The sequence below is a fragment of the Plectrocnemia conspersa genome, unplaced genomic scaffold (assembly GCF_051122295.1).
Source record: "Plectrocnemia conspersa isolate PC_06_02 unplaced genomic scaffold, ASM5112229v1 ptg000001l, whole genome shotgun sequence".
Lineage (NCBI taxonomy): Eukaryota > Metazoa > Arthropoda > Insecta > Trichoptera > Polycentropodidae > Plectrocnemia > Plectrocnemia conspersa.
The window spans coordinates 1,199,046-1,218,056 of NW_028277165.1; the positions used below are offsets into that span (position 1 = coordinate 1,199,046).

At 30.7% G+C, this 19,011-nt stretch overlaps 1 protein-coding gene and 1 long non-coding RNA gene across 5 annotated transcripts in view; both read left to right on the forward strand.

Annotated features, from left to right (window-relative positions):
* The window catches only part of LOC148238309 (fasciclin-3-like), a 256,136-nt gene that overhangs the window by 116,189 nt on the left and 120,936 nt on the right, over positions 1-19,011 (forward strand). The window lies entirely within an intron of this gene.
* Positions 1-19,011, forward strand: part of LOC148238310 (uncharacterized) — a 144,257-nt gene that overhangs the window by 52,752 nt on the left and 72,494 nt on the right. Inside the window, exons 4-5 of the long non-coding RNA XR_015808939.1 lie at positions 2,249-2,297; positions 15,691-15,739. This is a non-coding gene — a long non-coding RNA (uncharacterized LOC148238310). The remainder of the gene's footprint in view (positions 1-2,248; positions 2,298-15,690; positions 15,740-19,011) is intronic.

Here is a 19,011-nt window from a genome sequence, read left to right on the forward strand (position 1 = left end):
GACGTTGATATTTCTGGAAAGGAAAATTTTTAATCTTATATTAAATTTAAACCACATTTAAGAAATATTATTTTTAAAACGTATTGTGTTATATCTAATTGCTTTTTTATAGATAGATATAAATGTAGAAATACAAATACGGCTTATACATAATATATTATGTTATACAAATATCTAGAAGAGCATCAACATGAATATAATATTAAAAGCTGCTGGTATTATATATTTTTTTAATAAACTATCCACCACAACTATCATATAGTATTGACCTATTCTCTTAAGCTCTTATAGATTTACAATATCAATTTGTAGAGTTTTGAATTCAATACATTATAAAATACAATAATATTGTATAATTTCGAAAATATATGTAATTAGATAATACACAATTTTCCATCAATAATAAATATATACTTTTATTATTAATATTTTTAAATGTACGAAACACGATGCCTAATATAAATGTTTATCTGTTTAAACGCATAAAGTTTTTATATAAAAACACCATATAATCAATTTAAATTATTTGTATAATTTTTGATGTACAAGTGGTGTAAGTCGCTGACTATTGACTTGAAAGACCAGGGTTCGTATTCTATATGGATATAATTGTTTTTTAATTTTTATCGTATCTGGGTGATCAGAATTAACAATAAATATATAATTTCGATCAATTATCACAGATAAGGTTTACCTGGATTTTTCTAATCTCACGCAGGAATATCTTGACGATAAATTAAAATAGAGCTAGCTATCAAAAATGATCTAATAATGTGCTATTTCATCTCATTATCTTATACTTATTCTACTATGTAAATCGTATCGCTTTGTATTAACGGTGTATACAATAATACACGTAAACAAAGGAAATATATTTAATTTTAATAATAAAAATTGAATTTGCTCTGATGGATTTTCGAACCGCCGTTAATGCATTCGGTTGTTTCGACCAATGAAAAACAAGCATTTAAATATAAAACAAGATGGCCGACATCAACGTGACAACCGATTTGAATAATTATTATTTATAAACAAAATTTTGCTACGCGACAGTAATTTTCGTTAATTAATTATGTACGTTGTTTGATTTGACTGAATATAAATAATCGGATTTCAAATTAACTAGGTGTGTTATAACTATGAAAATTAGATATATACATAATGTGCTGAAGATTAGAAGAATACATTGATTAAACTAGATAAACAATCTTTATTATGAAATCTTCAAATTTTGAATTTCCGTTAATGGACTCCGAGGTCGAAAAGTGAGTTTTTTCCTTTTATAATACATAAACATTATCATTGCTTCCAATTGAATGCACATATACGTTAGATTTTACTGAACTAGGTTCGTTTTAAACGTGAACATGTAATATATACTTAGTACATATGATTGAGGTTAATGTCGATCAAACCGTATAAATGCTAATAAAACGTATTTTTTTATCTATTGATGTTTAGGGATACTATCTTTTACGACGATCGCGCGACAATGATTGAAATCCCGGTTTTGGGCACGCTTGAGAATGAACTACGAATTTGATTTTATCGATTAAAATTGTAAAACACTTCAAATTATCAAATAAATTTTAAATATATTTAGTTTATACGGGATATAAAATATAATATATTTAAATAATGTGGATTTGTATTAGCTTATCTATTAAGAAAAAAATGTACCTGAATTTGACGAACGTTGGTAATTTATAGTTATAGTTTTAAGAGAATCCCTTAGTACGTATATTGCCTAAGAACGTCTATGAATAACACATTAACTATGTAATTTAACACATTTTTGCTGATAATGGCATATTTAGCATTTTTAAAAGCGTGAGAATATTATTGTTGTATTTCTTAAAATCCAACATATGTATTAACATATATTTATTATATTACTTTTTAAGTAAAATTGTATAATTAATTCATCTAAGTTTAAAACCTATGTTAAAATTTGTATTATACCACTTACGACTAACTTCATGGGATATGTGTTTCCTATAATATTTTTAAACAAATATTATTGTTGTTTTCTTATATAATATAATTTTAATAAATAATAATTCTATATAACATATGTTTCAGATATGTAATATATAATTATTTTAGATTACTTTTTTATTTAAACAAACTTATTTAAGAAATCCATTCAAGTTTAAATTCCATAATAAAAAAATGTAACTAATTTCTTGCGTTATATATGGATCTGTGTTTTTATATTTTGTTTAATATATTATTTCTTTTATTCCAGGTCAGTAGTACAGTCACATAAATCACAATCAAATGCTTCGCTTCGTTTGGTATGTTTCTCATTGCTTAATATAAATTGTAATATTATTTTTTCAAAATTAAATATATAAATGAATTAATAAACATATTAATAGAAAAAAAAATATAATAAAACTGTCAATGTCGGGCTTTAAGTTATATATATGTAATCGTTCTGTATGTCTTTACTTTACTATCGATCTCATGTCTTTGATGGCCATAGTATAAGTTATTTTTAGTCAACATGTCGGTTGAAGGGAAAATGAGTATAAATTACAGGTATATTTATTTTTTAGGTCTAAGCTATATATGTATATTCATATATTTCTTACACCTATCGTACTTTCTTGATATAGTTATTCATATTTAAATTTGATATAAGTTAATTTAATGTTTTTTTGTAAATGAAAAAAAAACTTAATTACTTTGTAGTATTTTAAGACAGCTTTTTATAAAATACTGTCGTTACTTAAAAAAGTATAGTTTTTAAAACTAAACTGTTTAATAGAAATTATATTTTATAACAAATAAAAAAATACAGTTTTAAAAATAATTCATAAAGAAAAAAGTAGAGAGCAAAATGTTCTATTAGAAATAATAACATATTTTTATATACAGAAATCTATCTAATTCTTGCGGCTTCTGCCGCACTAAACTTTTCATATGTTCTATTGCTATTATTATCGAAGTAAATTGATGTTAATTTTGGCTCGATTTCTCTTCTATTGATAGAAGCTATTATATATTGTATAAAAATGGCGATGCGAGTTTCGATATGAATAATTAATATAATATTAATGTATTTTATTAAATCAGACAATTTTTAATAAATAATTTCAAAGCCATTGCATAAATTTCAGTAGTACACTCCCAAAAATGTTTATGGGTTGCATATACTAATAGTACAATATAATCTGTTAAATGCATTAAATCTCTAAATAATGAGGGTATCGAATCATTGGAATCATTAGATAATAATACTAATCTATTTTAAGTTTTATAACACTTAAAGCTTAGTGCTTTTTCGTATACTAATATAAAAAGTTCAAATCTATTACATTATAAAATACCGCTTCCAAAAAACATCTATTATGTAATTCACTAACGATTACAGCTCACGTGACATGTTAATTTTTTGGGTCAAAAGCGCCCCTGTGTGACTTCACCTCGAGCCAACAGGTGGATATACCACTGGGGGTCACGCGAGCCTATATACATTTAGTGAGCTCATGCTGTACAGAGAGAGGAGTGGTCAACGTCCTTAATTTTGAAAAAACGAAGTGTTCGCGTGCAGACGGTTGCCAACCGTCGGCCACTGCTCTTTTGTCCTGGCCCACTTCTGCTGGAGAAAATTCACTGGAAAAGAGCGAATTTTCCACTAAACAAACTGTCAGTGCATTGCCGTTCAAACGTCGGCTAACGATTTGTGGAGAGAGAGAGAGAGAGGAATTCATCGACTCGAATCTTATGGCAACTCATTGCGAAAATTGAAAATCATGCTTACGAAACGTCTTTTGCCATTGAGTTTCCACGGGGTAATTGACTCAAGAGATTAAGCAACGTTTCATTGATGGAAAATACAAACAAACCGAAATATAATGGCATTGAGTTTGGCAGAAAACCATTTATATAATGAAATTATTAAATTAAATAGTACTGCGTCACATAATCTCCAAGTACTCTATAAAGAGCGGGTTGCGCTCTTTGATTCTGGTGACTGCTTCGCTAGATCTGGTTGAATTAGCAAACGTATTCAATGGTTCATCTCAGCGTAGCTCTCATTTATTTCATAGTTTAGTTAGAAGCTAATGGTAGTTCTGTGTCAAGATCTAACGGAATCTTATATACCCTTGATAATTGGGGAAAGGGTTAAACGCCTTTCGAGTTTTTGGTGGTCTGGCTAGAGTGGAAACAAACTGATAAATATTTTTTGTATGATACGGTAGTTCAAAGCGTTTCAAATATGCTTCCATTGTATAAAATCCTAGTATTCCTTATTGTTAGGGTAGATTTTTGTTTTTTTTACATATCTCTAAAAGAGGCGCAGGTCGTAGTGCCTGTTTGCTAGAAGCACTAAGGTACTTTTTGATGTTGCTAAACCTTTGAAAATTGTGATAAATGTTTTTCGCCTTTCGAGTTCTTGATTTTTTAGCTAACGCAAATATGGGTGGAAACAGACTTTTTGATATTGATACATATCTTTTTTACAAAATACTAGTTTGTAGTGCTTTTGAATATTGTCCTATTGTTTAAAATCCTAGCAAAGCAGAGAAGTATTTCTGATTCTTGAAGAATATTCAAATACATTTTTTTACATGATATTTGTATTTGCATATTTTCTAGGAACGTTAGAGTTTATTTTTTATTTTTTGAAATTTCTAACATCCTATCAAGTGTGGTAAGAGTTTTTCGCCTTTAAAGTTCTCGATCGTCTAATTAACGCTATGATTATGGGCGGATAGAGACTTTTTGTTATTGATATACTATATATTCTATACAACACGATAGTTTGTAACATTATCGAATTAAATATTTTTATTTATTATATATATATTTAAATTTACAAACTAATATTATATATACGTTAATTTTTACTGCTTCAGTTTTATTTTTGGCAAGTTTCCTCTCTCCATTATTATTATTATTATATTCATATCACGAGAGTGTTCTAAAGTGTAGCACTTGATAGAAACAACATTTTTTCCACAGACCTTTTTCATTTCTCGTCACAAAAGGCGAGCTAATCCCGGCTTTGCGATGCGAGAATAACTAGTTTGAGAGTTTCTCGGAAACAAAATATGTACAGAGTGTTATTTGATATTTCGCTGGATGTTCCAGCAGAGCTGAACGGTGGCCGAAGAAGATCTGCCCCATTCTTCACGCTGCAAACTGTCGGAGCGTATCAATCTTGCATCCGAGTGCATATAAACTATGGGGGATTTTCTCTGTGGATATTTTTTACGAAATATCTACACGTATCAAAGTACAATTTGATAATATTATTTGATACACAGTTAATTGACTTTTACTCTAATTGCAAAAAGATCGGCAAAATCGAGTAGTTAACAATCGCGGCTGCATTATTTGAACGCTAGTTAACCGCAAAGCCGCGCTTGTCTAACGTAGACCAACTCATGTTTAATAACTTGTGTCAGCACTTAACCGACTACTATTAGCTGTGTTGTAGTTACAGTGTACATTACTATTATGTATACGACATAATTACAGTTAAAGGCATTATGGATCATGAGAACATTCACGATTTTAAAACATTTTTAATTGCCGCCATTTATATCAATTTAAAAGTGCCGCCATCAAAAGGACGTCGATGATGCGAGCACTCGTTACTTAGGAACAAATTAACATTACGCAATCAAAAACCATATTATTTTATCCAACGCAAATAAATCGAAAGTTTTCGATCGATAACATTTAATTAAATTTTCATTTTTCAGACGATGAAAGTGAGAAATTAATTAGCAAAAGTGAAAAGGTGTAATTTAGTGCCGTTTTACATCAAACGATACTTTTTTTCTCACGGGCGCGACAATGAGACGCGAAAATTATTATGATGAAATTCCTCGACTCTAATTACAGCCGATAAAAATAATGAAAATTTTTATTTGACGCGTAAATTCCACTTTCCACCTTGTAAATGCATAAACAACGTTTCATTTTTATTTTATCCCACTGGCAACATTGAGCGATTGTTTTTTGCGTGATTCACTTTTCGGTACGTCTCATTGTTAACGAACGCTCGTTACATCGAAGTATGACTCAATTAAATAATCAATACATAATTAAAATGTGGTTTTAGTAAACAAATATTTTATATTCGATTATTATGTTAAAATATCAACACTAGCTCAAAAATAACTAATAAATAAAGAAATTAAGTAATTTTTAATATTAAAACAATATTCATTATATTTTTTTTATTAATATAGTGTAGTTTATAAATGTATTTGTACTATTTGGTGTCGATAATTTAAGTTGACTAGCTGTCAGACCCTCACTATCGTGAGTTACCGCAGCTAGCAAGTTTACGAATACCATTCCCTTTTTGGTTTATAATTTTTTTTAATCTAGTTGAATTATTTATTTGTTTAAAATAAATATATAAATTGGATAAAATTGTTTATTACACTGCATTGTTTTATTGTTATTTCTGCTTGAGTTAGCTTTAAATTCATTGAAATATAATGGATGCTCTAGTTATTACAAAAGACTAAATGTCTGCACATACGCGTTTAATATATATGCGGTTGATTCTGGCACATTTTTCACTGTGAGAATTTTTTAACTATTGGTTAATGTAGTTCCATCTGTGGTCAAAATAAGTAATATTTTCAAATCATTCGAAAATAGATTTGCACCTTAATTAAATAATAATATAATGATTATTCAGAAGGCCAGCAAAAAGTTTTAGCGATAATTATATCAGATTATGATCTACATTTTCTTATGTGTATCCGCTAGACGCTCTTTTTTTTAAAAGCCGTCTTTTTATTATGCAACTTGATAAAAATATGTTATTGTCGCATGATTTACATACTTGTACAAGGTTTAATTATATTTATTAATGATAATTAACGTAGTTAGTTTGTTATGAAATTTATGTATTCGAGTATCGTCATTATGCTGAATAATCACGGTCACATTTGAAAGAATTTTTTAATAGTCGTCGCGCAGTATAAATGGAACAAAAATGTTCTGAAGGATGTTTTACGTCTCTCCCGGGCTTTTAATTACTAGTAGGCGGTTATTTGCAAGTACCGGCTACCAATTAAAATTACACGCACCGTCACAAACTAAACAGCCGCCGGTTTACGTTTTCGTGAGTGTGTTACTACCCAAATCCCAAAATTACATAAACACACACACCTTTTACATTATCCAAAAGAGCTTCGAAATAACACGTATGTTTTTCATCGGATATTTCCGAACGCGTCGATTGTTTTTGTTTTCACTGCGGCAACACCGAACCAGTGAGTCAAATTCAAACTTTTTTTATTCGCCCTGAAAGTAATTATTTATGAGTGTATAAAATTTAATTTTATGTTTCTATATATATATGTATATATATGTATTACTGTAGACGACCCTCGCTCACTGAGGCTGTGGAATTAAACAAAATTAATAGTCTGGCGTCTTAACCACTGCGCTGCCGAAAACGTCTAATTAGATTTTTAAAATAATGCTACATAATTTCCCCTCGCAGGTTTAAAAGGAAACGCTACTAGGAGTCGTTAATAATTTTACGTGCAATAAAATACAACTGCCAAACGTTTAATGCACGTTTTGCGTATAACAATATGCAAATCTGTTAAATTTGCACTAAAGAAAATTTAAATCGCGTTGCGAATTAATAAACTATTGCGATCAGTTCGAAAGCTCTCTGAAAAGCTTTGCGCCAGTGTAGCTTTGTAACTAGTCAGCGAATTAAAAGCTTTCGACGGGAGTGCCCTTTTTTTCACAAAGCCGTCCTATCGGCAACGCGTAAAGTTAATTAAGTTCAACTGAAAATTAATTAAACTAAAGCGAAATGTTTAATCGGACGTGACACGCCATTAGACGACACACCGTCGTCATTAATAACTGGCCCAATTTTAATAATACGGTCACGAATGACGTTCCTTTTTATTTAAATTTTGCTCTCAAAGGATTATTTTATCATTAATTATACTAATAAGTTTCCTTCAAACCGGCCATCAATGATTTTTATATGATTTTTTTCTCTAAAATTACTGCTAGCGCTGTGAAATAATGGGTTAACATACTATTATAATAAATTGTTATTTGCAGCAAATTGAAAAGCGGTTACTTTCCTCAGTCTCTTTCGAGGGTTGTCTTGATCGACTCGGCTGAATTCTCATATATTCCAAATCCTTAGTTTTGACTGAAGATCCGTACAGAAGTTATCAATAACGGCAGTTTTATAGTTTATTTTTTTTTTTGATTTCCCCAAGAAAGTTTCTAACGTCCCTTCCCTTATTTTTGATCTTCTTACTAATGTTGATTATTCGGGTGGAACAAGACTTTTTGCTTTTTGTGAAAAACATATCTTATTCTCTCTTTTTATATAGTTATTTTAGATTATTTTCTGACAACAGAAAATAAAAATATTTATAACGGCAGTGTTCTGGTTTGTATATTAGGATCAGGATAGCATATTTCTTAAGGTCTCCAGAGACAGAGAATGGTTCAGAGACTTGAATTTTTATTTATAAAAATACTTATTTATTAAAAATTAGACTAAAAAAATCTATTAATTATTTATTATATTACATATCATTTTTGTTATTGCTTTCTAGACTTTCAGTCTTGTGGTTAATACTTACTTGTATGTATTCATTATATCTAATTGAATTACCTAGTTTGTAGAGATTTACTCTATTGTAACGCATTGGGCTTACGCCTGTCAGGTTACAATCAATATTAATATTTTTTTGGAAAATGGGTTGGAAAATGAAAAGTCCAACGTCCCTTTTTGTACTTCATATTCTGACCCAGTGGTCGGCGAATTGCTGATATTGGTAAACATTTTGAGTGTATTATTTCAATATTTTATGATTTAAAACTGAAAAGTTATGTGCGTGATCATCCGCTAATAATAATATATAACGGCGTGCTTCATCGCACAGAAGTGGTAATCAACATGGGTGTTATATTTCAAGAAAAGTTTAGATTCTATCATCATTAACAAAATAATAGTTTTTATTTTTTATGTATTTTTTTATAAAAAAATATATGGTGTTTTCGGGATTTAAACTTTGTGTGTCTGTCACTTTGGGAATTGTTACCTTGTGAGGTGTGACTTTGCAACCAGTAAGACGCAGGTGGAAACTAGTGAGAATTTATTAGAATATATAACATATTGCGACAGACTATGACGGGCGAGATGTCTTCTTAAAGGAGATGCTGGCGGAGGGATGATGTCGGTGGAAGATCCTCAGAGGTGGCCTCTCTGCTACGGTGCTCGTATAGTGGAGGCGATCCCTCTCTGGTGCGAGCGTCCATGACAATATGTTGTTCGCGAGCGGATCTGATAGTCTCTTCTAGTGTCTGGAGCAGTCCCTTAAGTATTCAGGGCTGCAAAGCTTTCTTACCAATCACAATCATGCACTGATCATCCAGCCAATCGCTGCATTCGCTTATTAGAAATATAAAATAAGTATAAGGTGACATTTTCTTGATGGATACTGTTTATTAATGTCAGGACCACTCATAATCGTTGCGTCTTTTTTATAAGACTTGTTGATAGATTAATAGGACTAATAATTTATATTATTTTAATTAAGGAAGATTTTCGAGATCGCTTATAATTGTTGCACAAGAATCATTTCACAAAGACTTGTTAAAAAGGTCATAAAACAAAAAAATATATTTGTCAGTGTGACAAACAAACAGTTATATATATCCGCCCGAATTTCTATTAGTTGCATTTACGCATAGTAACGAAGCAATTGCACCAAAACCGTTGGATATAACTTAAACAAAAAAAGTCTGAATTGCACATTCCAGATGATCACCACATTATTGATTTGCCGTTATACACGCCAGAGTCTTTAACAATATGCATTATCCAAAAACAAAGAGTCTGATTCCACCCTGAATCATCGGTATTAATCAAAAAATTAGGGACTGGGAAGTAGATTGGATTATAAACCAGAACGCTGTTGTACTTCTTTTCTGACACTCACTAAAATTTCAGCACTACTTCGCTTCTGACTTGGAATAGTGAGAATTAAACGAATTCGCATTAAGCGGAGTAACGTTGAATCGAGCAATATAAGTCTTAAAAGATCAGTTTGTAATGAAAAGAAATTAAAAGATAAAACTAGTAGAACTAAAAATTTATAATATATAGAATCCGACTGCTAAAGTGCAAACATATTAGCCCAAAAATAACTGAAGATTCTTTGTGTCGTAATTATGTTGATATCTCACGAAAGATACCACGAGGTAGTAAAGCCGGCCGATTTAATTTTTATCACAAAACAACAGCACCTGGCGGAATTTCATTATTTACAAAAGGAAAAAATGGTCCCGAAAATTTCAATACTTCGGCAAACAGAGACCGGGGCTTTCCCTAACCGCCCTTTTGTCGTCTCGAAAGTTTCCCGACCGGGGGCATTATGCGCCGCTTTATCAGCTCGGCCCTAATTCCCCGAGGGCGACCGTCCCGCCGCGGTTGGTAGCCCTGCGCAAAGTTATGCCGCGATAAAAGCGACCATTGTTCGACCGACCACCTGACGGGCCTCATTTCCCTCGTAAGGTCACAGTTAGCCTGTAACGATTCGATTCTTATGCAAGGGCTGAAAATTAAAATTTATTGGACGTTTATGCGGATAATTAACTCCTGAGGCGTCGTTTAAATATGCAATCGTATAAAATTGGACCATATAAGCGTTGGCAATTTGAGATGATTTTGTTCGAGCTACAACTGACATGAATATATATTATTTTACTTCGGTTAATAATTAAATTTGAAAAGGTCATCTATAGATGATTAACCATCACATGCAAACCTAATGAGTCTTTCTCACATTGATGATTGAATCATTGGCAGTCGTTCAGTGTTGCGAGTATTTATTCGCCACTTGATATTTCTGGATGTACTTTTCTCGTACATCCCTATTAATAAATGCCATATATCCAAATTGGCGTGTCGGTACATCCCAAGCGCACAATAAAAATACACAGCTTAAAAGTATTTGCATTTGAAATTCGATGTAAATTATTATAATCACCAAGACTTATTATAACTATTTGACTTGTGTCTGCAACAATAAATGATAAAAAAATTAACGTTTATTTTATACTAGGTAGGCTGAAGTCCTGCAGTCCATATAAACGAACCGCCACTGTTTATGATCCCAGGATTTACTAGGAAACAAAGTTTTTCGTCGGCACAAGCAAACGATATTGCATATCCGAGCGGAAATCCGTTAACAGTTTTAAAACAGTTGCATACAAAAGAAGGACGGTGCATATATTCACCGAACATGTACCAAAACACACATTCTATAGAATTAAATTAAATGTATTAAATAATTGCTATATTTAATACACTTATTTCGTAAAATTATTTTAAATTTTTTCCAATTATTTTGCATGTACACTAAATGTACATCACCGGAGAACGCATATATTTTTTTGCACCGTAAGAAAAAATTTATGACTTGACTTTGCATTTTCTTAATAGGAACAGTTCCCAACTTATTACTGTAGAATACTCTGTAGTTGATATTATAACTTATTTAGACAATTATATTAGTTAACATTTTCAATGTGAAGCTCGCCATATAGATAGCCAAGTCTGTACTGCATGTTTTGTTTTTAAACAGTCAAATTTTGAATGATTACTGTGAAAATTACTAAAGATGTATAGCTGCTAATCGATTCCGTCGAAATAGCTTTGCTGAGAAAGTGCTAATATGTTCTTAGTACAACTTCTTAGTCTATACTTAGATTCTAAGCTATAGATCGATTTTTTTTAATAAAATATGGCCTTAAAGACATGAAACTTGATAGACAGGTATCGATTGATCTGATCTAGGTAATAGCAAAGCAAAATAGAGAATTTAACAAAAATATGGATCTTCTTTTCACGTCAGCTTGCGTCGCATTAAATTGCTTTAGTTTATTTTATCGCTAGCAACACCTGTCTTTATTTCTCGTGCTTTTCAGGATTAATGAGCACAACAAATAATAGTTTTCCGTTTTCATTAATATACTATTTCATCTCCATTATATAATTCTTAAAAGGAATATTAATTTTCAGTAGCACTTATGTTTCATGTTAAGTATGGTCTTAATTCGCGATTACACAGATTATTTTATTGTTTAACGACATAATTAAATCCGATTTTACAAATTCGCGAAATTACGATATAAAATAAGCTCTGGTCCTATTATTCATCATAAATTATTGTGTCGTGTTTCGGGAACGTCTTCTCAAGCGCTGTTCAAGACTCAGCCTCGAATAACAAAGCCAACAAAACACAATCGAGAAAATCAGTACATGAATAGAAATTAAATTCAATATAAGGTTTAACAATTGTTCTGATTATGTTAATATTGAACCATCGACCGATATACTCTCGAAAGCTGAGCAGGTAATCCGAATCTAACTATTCCATTAACAAACGTTATTCAAAATGTGCTATAGACATGTATTAATTAATCCATAAAAGCCTCAATTAAAATGCAAAAAGATTGATGGAATTAAAAAACATATTATATTAGAAATATTGAATATTAATTGATTGATGTGTCAAACATTTAAGTCGAGAGCAAGGGGGCAAAGAGTATCGCTCAAGCGTAACCCTTCGCCGGGAACAACGTTCCAGAGCATTGCACCCGCTTTTTTCTCCACCGACTACTAAGTTCTGGGTGCATGTCTGGACTCAATTGGCAAAACAACCACCGTACATGTCGCATCCCAGCTTCGCTCACGAACTCGACATCCATCTGGCGAGTTCTGCCAAGCGCGCCGAAACGTTCACACTCGAACGGACACACAAAGGGGTGATTTATCACCGAAACCTGTCGCCATTTTTCCACCGATGCCTCACCAGGTGCCGGAATAATTTGAAATAATTACCAAAGTGACGGTGTGAGCTTCGGCTGGATAAAAATGGGACGGGAGTAATTTGCCGGGTGGTTGGAAAACACAGTCGTAAACTTTCGGAGAATTCGGTGCACTCTTGCGTTTTGCAATTTTGGCAACAGTCCACGGTTAGCATGACATATTGAAAAGTATGCAAGCCATAAAAGTGTTTCAATATCCTGCGATATCGGAGTAAAGAGATTCGCCATAAACATGAAAGCAAGACTGCAGTATTTCGAGTCGGAAAGAAGATGCGAAGCGATGTTTTATGACTGATTTTTGACGTTAATGCACAACATACATTGAGTTTAAAGTTGTAACTATGTAAATATGAAAATACTAAATGAAAATAAAAATAAATATATCAAGTAGATTGCACAAATTTGTGCCTCTATACAACTTATTATTTAATTGCTAATTATATTAGATATATGGGTTGAAAAAGTTATTTAAGGTCCGTGTACAAGCAGGTATACATAATGTGCTTTAGAAATAATTAATAGCAAAATCAGAACAATAAAGATCAGTTTCTAAAAAATATTTTTTACATGGCTCATCCGTTAAATTAATTTAAAAAAATAATAGTTGTTACTACTATTTAATGGCATATAACATACGCTTTAGAAAATGCACGAAAGTTTATAATGGTGTACATGAGATAATATTATATATATAATATTTAATTGTATTAAAATATTAGATTCATTTTTTGCATGACATATTTAGACTCAATAGTTGCAATTTTACTTTAATATTGTCAATATATTATTAATAATCTATGTACAGTCGACCCTCCTATAACGTAGAGATTGAGACTTCATTATAGGAATACTACGTTATAGGGGACTAGGAACAAAATTTGAGGCTAGGTTCTTTCAACTGTATTTTGTGAATTAACGAAATCAGCAAATCAAATTTTTTTATGTATTAAATGACCCTGTATTTAGTTTGTAAATAAGAGCACGTGCTCTATGTTCTTCTTCAGATACGCGCGAAAAGAATGTTCTTGATTTTTCGAGTGCCAGGGGAGTCAAACATAACAGTTTTTTAAGTTATTTTTTTAAAGTGCATAAACCTACAATGAATAAATATTAAAAATCAATATAAATTATTTAACTATTACTGTAGAATATTAATTATATTAGGGAAAAACAATAATGGTAGAAATAAAAAAAGTTCAGCATCTTAAATCGTGTAATTATGCATTTAATTACTGTCAGTGTCATCAAATATCATTTTCTATTGAGGCCTTTTTAATACCTTAATTTTATAATCACTTTTATTAATAGCAGAATAATTTTCTTTATTGTCTTCTGTCTACATTTCTTCTCGAATTTTATAATATGGTGCTTGACATTTTTTTAATTGTTTTTTTTAATTCAGCAGATCGCTCCGTGGAACAATCGTATTGAATAAATTATTATATTTACATGGTTAAATATGGCATAAAATGAGTTATGATTGTGAATTGATTAAAAAGTTAGTTTCTAATGAAAATTAGCTCTATCTCTTTTTTTAACAAAATGGACTTGCCCCACTTTCAAAATCCACGGCTCATTCCGATTATTTAACTATTTACAAAACCGCTAAATATTTTTATATAAATAATAATATACTGCAAGCCTCAAAAGTTTGGCTTTCCCTGCTAAATATAATATATGGATACACTTAATTACTTATAATTAACCAACATGGTTGTTTTATTATTAACCGCCTGACTTAATTTTGAGTTAAGAGTTTCATTAGCTAATAACTAATTTGTACGCTTATACGTTCGCCGGTACACGAGTACATGAATTATATTTAAATATATAAAATATACTCACTAAACCTATTTTATTTTTATTTTCATCTCTCGAGAGCAAGACACTCAAGTGAAATTTGTTTATTATACAATAGCAAACTGAATTTAAGAAAGCTTGCCAAAATTCATTTTGCATATATTTATTCTTTTTATTTACATTCTAAGGTTAGCCAAGAGTGAAAAAGTCAGTGAAACGTAAAATTGTGCATATTATTAGAATTTGTAATAAACTTCCGAGTCGTACTTAACTTCTTTTACCAAATTATATTTTTATAATATTCAGTTAATTTTTTTATTAGGAATACATTCTTAACTCTTTCACTGACATTTTTATATCATTATAAAAAAATACATTTTTTTAATATTGCTCTTTCGTAAAACACCAATCGTAAATCTAAGCTCATTTCCCAGAAAAGAGGACGATTACCAATTAACGCAGCTTCCAAAGATGTTATCCTATCTTGTTTTTGTGTAATAATATTTTTTACGCATACTTTTTTCTCTGAACAAAATAAAAATTAATCGTCCATTGTTACTTCGGCAACGGCCGATCTTCCGAGACTTTTTGCAAACACTTCTTCGTTATTCCCTAGTTAAGAGAACAATTTGCATAATAAAGAAACGGCGTTTCTCCAAACTTTGCGAGATTTCCGCAAGCGCCGTCGATTAAAATTAATTCATTCGGGATCGGTAATGAAATTCTATATTAAAAATGAATATCGTTTAAATATCACTCACTCATGCATATGTAATTCCTAGAATATCAATAGTGATAATGACAAGGAATTATAATATGCAACTCAGCTTTAAGACGATTCAGTCTTAGCATTTAAAAATCGCTGACATTGTGTAATATTAAAGTAATAGTATCTGGTGCTCAAGAGATTTTTTTTACATTTTTATAAATTTTAATCCTATGTATTTTTAAGTAACTATATGGTGACATAACATGTTTTATTTATATATGTATTAATGATTTTAACAAATATTTTTTATTTTATTCCAGGTCAGTTCTATGCCGCACGCGTCACTATCGAACGCTTCGCTTTGTTTCGGTATGTTTCCCTCTAGTCTCTTTTATTTTTAGTCAGACTGGTGTTTCGCAAATAAAAATTCCCTTGTCCGGGACAATTTAAAAAAAAAATGCAAATTGCCAAACAACGTTGCCGATATGATCGAGCGTGTTTGTTTTCGTAAAACTAGCAATTTTTCAGACAATTGCATCGCGGCGCCGCGTACCGATGCCGTTTTTCGTTTTTTAACCCCTTTTCGCAATATTTTTTTCATCCGCTTACCGCACACGCTTGCCTGTTTCAAGTTGTTGCTAAATGATTAGTTATTCTTTTGTGCATTGTGCATGCTTGCACGGAAGTATTTCATTTTGTCAATTACCATGGCGTGTATGAACTAAATTATGCTTTCAATAGAAAATATTTTCCTAAAACCCTTGCTGGACGTAATTTTTTTAAATTGTATATTAAAGTCGTTTTTGCTACTAGTAAAAAATAATTAAATCAGATAAATTTCTCATTAAAAATATATTATATATATATATTGCTAGAAATAATGAAACATATTTTATCAGACGAAAGTTTGTGAATTATAATCAAGATGCGCCTTAATTTATTTTATTACTAATAATATTATTATAAAATGTACGAAACACGATGACCGAAAATAATCAATATTTAGTTTAATATTTAATTAATATTTACGTATTAAAATGCCTGAAATTTTAAATACTGTAGTAATATATATATTTAATTCAGTTTAATGAGTGGCGAATTACATATTCAAAAATGCTTAATTTCGAGCAAAAAACACGAAATTTTGAGCGCATAGCGCAAAACAACCAGCAACAAGTCCACATCTAGTATACTTATTTACAACAGTCAATACATAAAATCGCTCTTAAGCTTTCATGTTCTTAGTCAGTAGCCATGAGGGGCAGTACAAGTACATGTAAATACACAGAGCGGTATTATTTTTATTTTTTTATGTGTTTCATTGTGTGCTATTTAACTTTTCCTTGCTCTGTGTATTTTTTTAAATTTATCATTAGAAAAATATTTTATTTTAGCCCTCTCTCTATGTATATGTTTTTTTGGACTGAATCTTAAGAAAAAAATAGTGTAGTAATATTTTTATATTGTCAACACTTTATGGTAGTTGTCTGTTTTATGTTTTGTTGCGCTCACTAATAAGATCTTGTCTCAAAAACTTAATTTTTAAATAGCACTACCTTACTGTTCAGAACCGTAGTGAATCAGTTATATAATATATATCACCAAAAATGCACTATAAGTAAAAAACGCAAAGTTCTGAGCGAATAGCGCAATATTATGAGCGCATAACTCTATTTATTGTGTCCATAACGCAAAAGAGCGGCTATCAAGCCTAGATCTAGTTTAATTTTCATCAATAGTCTGTTCAACGCGTGATCATCACTGCTCCTTAATTTCTGCCCTGTGACTGATCGGTTGCCATGTGAAAAGTGCCGGTACATGTAAATACACAGGACAGTATTAGTATGTTGTTTTTAAAATACGTTTGTCGAGATTTTTTATATTATTGCCCATTTCACTTATTTGCAAAAGTTTGAGTTATGTATATATTTTATTTTTCATAATCTCTGCTCTAGTTATTAATTTTTTATTTATTAATAAATTTGTTTTACTTTTAAATTCAGCTCTGATTTTGACTACTGACTCTTAGAATAGAACGTAATTCTATTTTTTTTTTAAATAACCGATTTAATATTAAAGTTGCTTATAGAAAGTCGCGCCAGAGCATTTTTTATTTATAAAATGAATATTTATGTTTAGGTAGATAAGGACAGATTACTTATCTCTATGCACTTTATTAAGCTGAAAGTCTCAATTTCAACATCAAAATATATGTCCTTGCAGTGTTTTTTAGTTTAGTTTAACTTTAGATTTAGTTTGGCTTTTAGAAACTTATTTTTAAATCTGAAACTGTTACATAAAAAATAAAGATTTTCTCTTAAAAAGTCTCATTTTAGAATGAACCTCATAATTTATATTGCTTATGTATCTGCTTCTTTCAATATAATTTTTGCAGCCCTTCGTCTAGCACTTAACCATAAATTTTACTTATGCTTTCGTCAGAATTTGTTGCATTAATTAGATAAGCTCCGAAGTTTCAGACCACAAGCAACTGCAGTATGGTTGAGCTTTTGCATTTAAAAGCTGCGCGAATCAAACCTAGACAGGACTTCCTACCTGGGATGTCGCGAGCGATAGCCGTGGTTGCGTTAATCCATTATCTAGTTTAAATTGCTTCTTTTTATTAACAATATCTCCAACCCGATAGTCAAAAATGTGCTTATGACTGATAAACGCATATGTGTACCGCTTATCGTTGTCGTCTTCGTCGATGAATAAAAACGTGTATTTTATAATATGTCTTTTTCGTTCTTTTAATAATAGTTTGCCGAACAGATAGTGACGAGTGGCAATTATACACAGATTGGGTAGATTACGCAGTAATATCTATTAATAGTTATTAGTTACATATTTATTGAATCTTTGGTTGATCTTTAGACGCCGCCATTTAAGATCAAGCAAAGAATGTTTTGTTTTGGTAGCCTTGTCACCAAATAAATCGGGCCCCTACATGTTTATAATTATGAAATTCAATAGGAAGAGACGTATAATGTGTGCATGTTGCTCTCAAAGTGCGATTGACCCTTCTTCTTCTTGACCTTTGTTTTTTTATTCCAAATATCCATTGTCTGTCTCCTTAAAATAATTATTTATCCCCATCAATAGCTTGGAGCTGGTTTAATTTTCTGCGGTTGTTTTTGCGACAACCTAGGTAGGAGGTCGGACAGTATTTTGAAGTGAAGTGAACTGGTTGCCTACTATCTTATGAGTCTTAAATGTATTTTAAATCATATCTTACGAGTAAAAAATCGATTCTCTAGTATGTAAATTTGTTTATGTTACTATATAGACTATAGAGTATAAATTTTATAAAAATATAATTTAAAAAAAAAAACAGTAAAAGGCACACTTAACTATATATAATAGTAACAGTATTTAATCTTGATCATAACAATATTTATGAATAGCATTTATTTTAGTTGTGTTCATTTAAATAAATGAAAAATTGTATAAAAATTTTACATAAAAAGTATTGTTTATACCCTTTTGTCCTCTGAATGGTTAAAACGAATCATTAATTTACGTTTTGTTCGCAATTTCGCTGTAACAAAAGCGAAAAGGTCAATCTAGACCTCTTGAACCCTAAAATTGGATAATGAAATGATTTGATGCCATTCCGGTAATCATAAGAGAATAAAAAG